The sequence below is a fragment of the Microchirus variegatus genome, assembly GCF_963457635.1.
Source record: "Microchirus variegatus genome assembly, chromosome: 3".
In the NCBI taxonomy this organism is placed as follows: Eukaryota; Metazoa; Chordata; class Actinopteri; order Pleuronectiformes; family Soleidae; genus Microchirus; species Microchirus variegatus.
The window spans coordinates 12492307-12499448 of NC_139804.1; the positions used below are offsets into that span (position 1 = coordinate 12492307).

The window sequence follows — 7142 nt, forward strand, 5'->3', positions numbered from 1 at the left end:
ACCAAGAAGTTGCTGGTTTGAGTCTCCACCAGGTCTGGGGTTTCCCTGAGCAAAGGGTACCCAATCACCATTGCTCATTGTTAATTTGACACTCTTAATTGACCTCAGACACAGGGGGAACATCCAGTGTACTCCTTGTGCTGGTCCAAGCACAGATGAATGGGAGGGTTAATCAGGAGATTCGGTATAAGAAACTCTGCCAAATCAATGTGCATATCATCCACACACATTTGTAATGCTGATTTTTTTAAATGATTTCTATCCTGGTATTTCTTGTCCAAAATGCTGTTTTTATTTATTTATTTTATTTTATTTTTGAAATACAGTTTTTCGATCCTCTTCATGTCTTGTACACATGGCAGACTTGTTGTTGACACTGTTCAAAGGCAGTGACTCATTACAGTGAACATTATGGATGCCAAATGCCGTTACACACAGCAAACTAACAACAGTGTTCCTCTGTGCTACACATGGCTTACAAACAAACACATCACAAGTCATGTTCAAACAAAATGCAATACCACAAAACTTATTTTAGGCCACTAATGTTGAAACAGGGTCAGCTGCACATTTGAGATCCCGATTGTAAACCTTCCCCCTTTAGTTCAATCTTCTCAGAGTGTCACTGCTGGATCCAGTCCCAGTTGGCTCAGAGCATGGGGCTCGGTGTGTGTGTGGGTCCAACACAACACAACACAGTACAGCACAGACAACAAGAGAACATACTCCTCTTTGCAATGATGCAGCTGTACTGACCACTGGCCACATGAACCTGAATGATAATGTAACATTGGTACTCATTTTACAGGTAATTTTCTCTGCTCTTCGTTGTTCTTTACTGCATTTATTTGCACATTGTTCATTTTGAGGCACACTTTCCAATTATAATTACACAAGGGGTTTGTTAGTTTTACAAAAAAAACAATCAAACAAAAAAAACTACTAATAAGCAGCTTTGTTCCTTTATTGTGTTTTGGGAGTTTCTGAAAATTTTGCCAATAAATGACTGATGTGTCTATATTTGTTTTATAGTGTTAAAAAGTCACACAGACTGATTCAACTCTCATTCTTACATTGTGTCCAACTTTACACATCCCTATTCTCTTCACACCACACAAATTAAACTGAATAAAGCCAGGTTTTCCATTGGAGAACAGAAAAACAAAACACAAACACCTGCAACATCTGGATATTTGGCAATAGGAATGCCCACAATTAGCACTTACTCCAGGGTCAAATGAGTCAGCAATAGACACATATTTTTATTGGCTCCAGCTAATGACACCCAGGTGAACGCACTCATTTCGTCACGCTCATTTTGTCTTCTATTACTTTTTCTTGGCAGTCTAATCACGTAGTCTGTCCCTTTTCCAGCATGACGTTGTAGAGCATCTAAAATTGTTCTGTTGAAATGTGTAAACATCGATGACACTAACACTGTCAGTCTGTCTGTGGCATTTTCCTCTGTTGTGTGTTGCACGAAGGCTCTGCCATGTTTGTGATATCAAACAAGACTCGTAAAGTTAAGTCAAGTCAAGTCACAATTTAACTCCTGTACTGACAATAGTGGAGGAGTCAATAGCCTCTTTACCAGTTTTGCCAGTGAGTCTGTCTTAACGACGACTTCAGAAGAATCCACATAATGTTTTCATCATATTTATGCCACCCTTGCGTTTTTGTGTACACAACATTGGTAAAACGATGATGTCAAAGGCCCACCTTTCACACCCTTGTTAGACATCAAGAATCCATATGCCCAACATCTTCTTCTCTGTTTTTGGTGTATTACAGTGCCACTTACAGACCTGGCATTTGTAGGGCCCTCGGAAATCCGTTTTATTTTTTTCCAAATTCTGTTTTATTTTTTCCCAAATTCCGTTTTTTTTCCGTTTTAATTTCTTAGAATTTGCGTGCTGGCCACAGTTTTTGCATGCGTCATCACAACATCCTGTTTCGGTCGTGTTTCGGTGTCAAATGCCTTTTTTGGTCATTTTCGGCCGGAATGTTTTGGAGCATCTCTAATACATAGTATCTTTTCTGTGCATCCATCTTTAATGAGCTGTGACGTTGACAAAAAGCACAGGTTATATACAATACGAAAGCCCCTACATTCAAAGTACCACATTTAAACTGAAACCAAAAGTAAAGATTACCATGAAAGACAGTATAGGGCATGGCGCAAGACATGGGCCAGTGACTGAAACTGCCCTGAAGGCAGATTACTATCGCAACAACACATCATCAGTGGGGTAAAACTAACCTGTCTCAAAAAGAGACACAGACACGTATCCATCATTCCTGTCCTCTCCAGTAAACCAAATCTCCGCTGCACTGAAAGTGAAGCTTCCATTGCACTTTCATCATAAGTGGCGAAAAGCGTAACTATCTATCTGGCTAGTATCGGCTACTATCACTAAAAGTGAAGTGGTTTGATTGCAGCATCATTGCACAGAGAGTTTATCTCTGTTGTTGCATCATCACTCAGCATTCACATGTACAAATCACTACCAAGACAAAAAGGGCTCTCTCTGAAGAACTGGAGAGATTGCTGGGAGTAGCATTAGTTTCTGAATCACAATACTTTGGACAGAGAGTCTTGCTCATTCTCCCCCCAGCTCTCTCTCTCTCTCTCTCTCACAGCTGACCAACTTGCACAGTGGGTTTGATGGCACATAGCCAGTCCTCCCTGCCTCCTTCTGTAAGATAAACTAAAGCAAGAGTTAGTTAAACAATATGGTGGGTGAAACCCCTCCTTATTCACTCACGTCTCTTTGCAAGAGCGATGAATTTTCTGTTTACAAAAGACATACACAAAGCGGTACAAAATGCGTTGCACTATCAACTAGGGATGGTAACGACAAGGCATTTTGAGAGTCGCTTGTCGAGGCCCACGTGTCAAATTTTTTGCAAACTGTCTGCCTTTTTTTTACAGCAGCAATGAGGAGGGTGGAAATATTCTACACTGTACTACTACATATTAGGCTAAAAAGCATGCCTGTAATGTCCAATAGTGACCATCAAAGCAGTCATAATAAAAATGAGGGACGAAAAACATGCGGTGTCAGTATTTCACAAATACACATCAAAAGCCCCAACCCCTGACATTTTGACTTGTTTTTGTCGAGGTCAGCATGTAGTCCCATATGTGTGTTGAAGACAACTGAATAGAGTTGCACGATTTCCAAGGTACCCACGGTACACCGCGGTGCCAAATCGTAACGGTTCCTACTATACTAGAAATTCTACACGATGGTAATACCGTGGATTACGATACTACCGGTGCCAGTTTCCGCCTCTACTCTCCTCCCGGCCCCCCCGGCTTCTCACTGCATGCTACTCCCTTGTAAACAAACCCACATTGCAATTACTGCAACTGAACTACACAGCTGCAGAATGATTGGCTGTTTGCCTGTTACTGGTGACGTCTGTGAATATGATAGCTATCAGCTGATAGCTGATTTGCTGTTTGTGTGTTTCAGTGGATTTGTTATCCTAAGTTGTTTTAGTTTATATTAGTTAAACATAAATTAATGTGCAAAGGAAATGTACTCTTGTGAACCCAGTTATGAACTAAAACCATTCAGTGTAATTCTTACTTCACCAGTATTATGTTTATTATGCACCAAACAACATTATTAGTAATGAATATAAAATAAAAGTATTTATAACAAATACATTGCGATTCATAAAAATACTAATAATAACAATAATCATTTTTAAAAAATGATGCAGTATTGCGATGCTACCCGGAACTGTGATACTTTGTCTGGTATAGTATCATGGTTACTCATTTTGGTGTTGTGAAACTCTACAACTGAACATATTTGGGTTTTGGACCGACTGTCATATGAAACAAGTAAAATCAACATCCATCTATCCATCTTCTACCGCATAATCTTCCACGTGAGGGTTGCGGGGGGTGCGGTGCCAATCTCAGCTGACATAGGGCAATATGCGGGGTACACCCTGGACAGTTCGCCAGTCATATTTTACTAATACAAGTAACTTTGGTATTAGAAAACACAATTGACAGCTTTCATCTTGGACTTTTAAGACTCCACCACAAAAAGCATAAAACTGATTTATTTTCCATCAATAATGCTCAAAAAACAATAAGCCCTTTATCAGATTGTAGTAACACAGGTCAAAGAATATTGTTTTAAAAAACAGGACTGTGGTTATTAAAGCCAACCAAATGTGGATGCTGTCCAATAAACAAGATGTTTCAGCCAAATGTATAAGCTGCTGTGCATATAATTATAGTCTCTTGTGTGGATATATTTGTCAGGTAATCGGATCACGGATGTTTATCTGGTCAGGGTTGACAGACCAAAATGGAAATCTTTTTCTCTGCGGCTGTTCCACGGAGTAAACTCTATATATCATTACCATACAAGAGAATCTGGGGAACATCATCACATTTCACAAATATTTATGAGTCATAATTTACATCTACTTGTCTGATGACAGGGTGCTAGATGTATGTGTTTAACAGCTGTGTGTGTTTTAACCATTTGTAATTTCAGCTAAACACTAGGGATGCAACAGATTTGTAATTTTCATGATATTGCGAGAACAAAAGTGTCTCAATGCGGTCGCGGTCTTCTGAGCAAGCACAGTAGGTCTGTTTCAGGCATAGTGGAGCAGAGGTTGAGGATGTGGGTAACAAACTAGAGACCATCGTCTCATGCAGCATCCTTTGTGTTTCATTCTCTGCTTCTTCACATCTAGTATGTTCGCGGTGATGGAAAATAAAGAGAAAAATGTGACATGTAACAAACAAAGCAGTTTCTTCCTAGCCCAGCAATGAGAAAAGGTGACGGGTTAACGAATAGCAATAAGCAGAAACTGTCAGTAGTGACCTACACGTTGGAATAGTACGTGAAGCCACTAGGAAATTATTGGCCATTTCATAAGGTACGTGTGCTTGTTAAGACAAATATCTTAACAGTTAATCGCATGCCGACAATTTAATTCAGGAATATAGCTATGCTCGAGACAATCAACGTGGGACGTGGCCTAACACATGCTTTGACAATCAACCCTAACATCAAAATGAGGAAGAAAGGTGATTTCAGAGACTTTGAATGTGACATGGTTGTTGGTGCCATTTTAAGACAATATTAATATATTGGGGTTTTCACACCCAACCACCTTAATAATCACATCGTACTTCACTTTACTACACAGAAAGAATCCTCACAAGCTCAGCGAGCTCCTGTTTATTTGCTCGGTAGAAATACTGCTCCGTTTGTTGTGTTTACAACATTTATGTCTTGTTATGTCCACAAACCAAAATTATTCAGTTTTAAAGATCTTTGTTATGTGGAGCAAAGAAACCAAGAAAATACTCACATTAAAGAAGCTAAAACAATCAGAAATCTTGTTTTAATAATGAAAAAAGCTTAAATCCCATTATTAAAATAGTTGACGATTAATTTAGTAATCGATTAATCGTTTCAGCTCTACGCTGCTGCAATTTGCACTTGCTGTCTTCCCTCATCCAACCCTCTGGGGTGCTCAGTCACCCCTTCTTCCCCCTCCCCACTCACAGATAACTCTGCCCATGTTGTTAGCCTCAGACCAGGGGTTTAGTTACTCTTTAACAACCACTTGTTACCAACAGAGTATTAAGAAGATCGTCTCTAATCACACAACACATCCAATGGTGAAGCAGTTGAAGACACTGTTGGTGGACACATTGTGGCCAATGGTTCTATCTTCAGTCATTTGTATCGTGGGCATATCGACATCACAAATCCAATTAGGGCTGAAACAGTTACTTGATTAATCAATTATTCATCCACTACTAAATTGATCATAAACTATTTTGATAATCGATTGTTGGTTTGAGTGTTTTCTGAATAAGTAAAATCAGTTACTGTGATTTTTCAGCTTGTTAACTGTGAATATTGTCTGGTTTCTTTACTCCATATAACTAAGAAATCATCAAAACTTAATCATTTTTGCTTTGTGGACAAATCAAGACATTGCAACGAAATCGTCATTTCCACAAACTGATCAACATTCTATGGACCAAATGATTACTTGATTAATTAGGAAAATAATCAACAGATTAATCGATTATGAAAATAATCATGAGTTGCAGCCCTAATGCCCATACATGTTTTTAATATATTGAAACAACCCTGTCATAAATACTATTGCAATAAATAAGATACAGTGGACTAATTACCGCGATATTATCATATAGTGAGATGTTAATATAGTTTGGACTCATTTAAATCAACTTGCCAAGTCAATAAACTTAACTGCAAATAAGCACTGCCTCATCACACTATTCTTTATTTATAACTACATGACACATGCGCAATTTACGATTGTATGAAAAGGATAGGAGTACATTCACCATCCCATATGTCTAATACAAGTTAGATTTATGATCAGGTTTATTACTTTAAAGTTAAGTCGCGTTAGCTTCATCTCTGACGTTAGCTAGCTAACTCGGTCCGCGGGGTTGAAGAAGCAGAGCTTCCCCAACGTCCATTAACTGGAGGCGGACAGGTTCACAGATCATGTGTGGCTCACCCTGCTATCGAGTCGGGATAGCAAGCGAAGTAAATGCCGTATATCTGGGTCTACGCTGAGCTAATAACTATGGAGCTAGCGTAGCTGCGTGTGCCGCATCAGAAAAACACACACACACATACGTGCTAGTGCTGTTTAGCTTAGCGAGCTAACAAGCACCTCCGGGCAGGTTCATTAAAAACACGCTCTCACACTCACTCGACCTACCTGTGACCACCGCTGCGACCCCACTGATGCCGTCACCTCCGTCTCACGAACCGTGCCGGGCCGGGCCAAAATAATTCAAATTCCACAGAAAGAGCAGACAGAGACGTACACAGCCCAATCGCTTCAGCCACCGCTGCTGAATGGCTGCTACTCACACACTCAACCAAACTTCCTCCTTAGCAACGCACCGCCTCCGCGCCACCTCATTGGCCGGCGCGTGCTGAGCAGAGGTGATCAGACAAGTGTTGTCCAAAGTGTAGGCCGCGGCCCACCGGTGGACCATGAAGATTCTGCATCTGGGCCGTGATATTTGTACATTTTTATTCTGCATCCTTATGAACAGAGATTATGTAACACTTTGCTGCACCTTTCATCTAAAAACAAGC

The 7142-nt window shown here is 40.0% G+C and overlaps 1 protein-coding gene across 2 annotated transcripts in view; it reads right to left on the reverse strand.

Annotated features, from left to right (window-relative positions):
- numb (NUMB endocytic adaptor protein) overlaps window positions 1–6891 on the reverse strand; it is a 65816-nt gene extending 58925 nt beyond the window's left edge. For both annotated transcript variants that reach the window (XM_083886032.1, XM_083886031.1), the window contains exon 1: window positions 6757–6891. The gene's annotated coding sequence lies outside the window, so the exon portion shown is untranslated. The remainder of the gene's footprint in view (window positions 1–6756) is intronic.
- Between the last annotated feature and the right edge of the window lie 251 nt (window positions 6892–7142).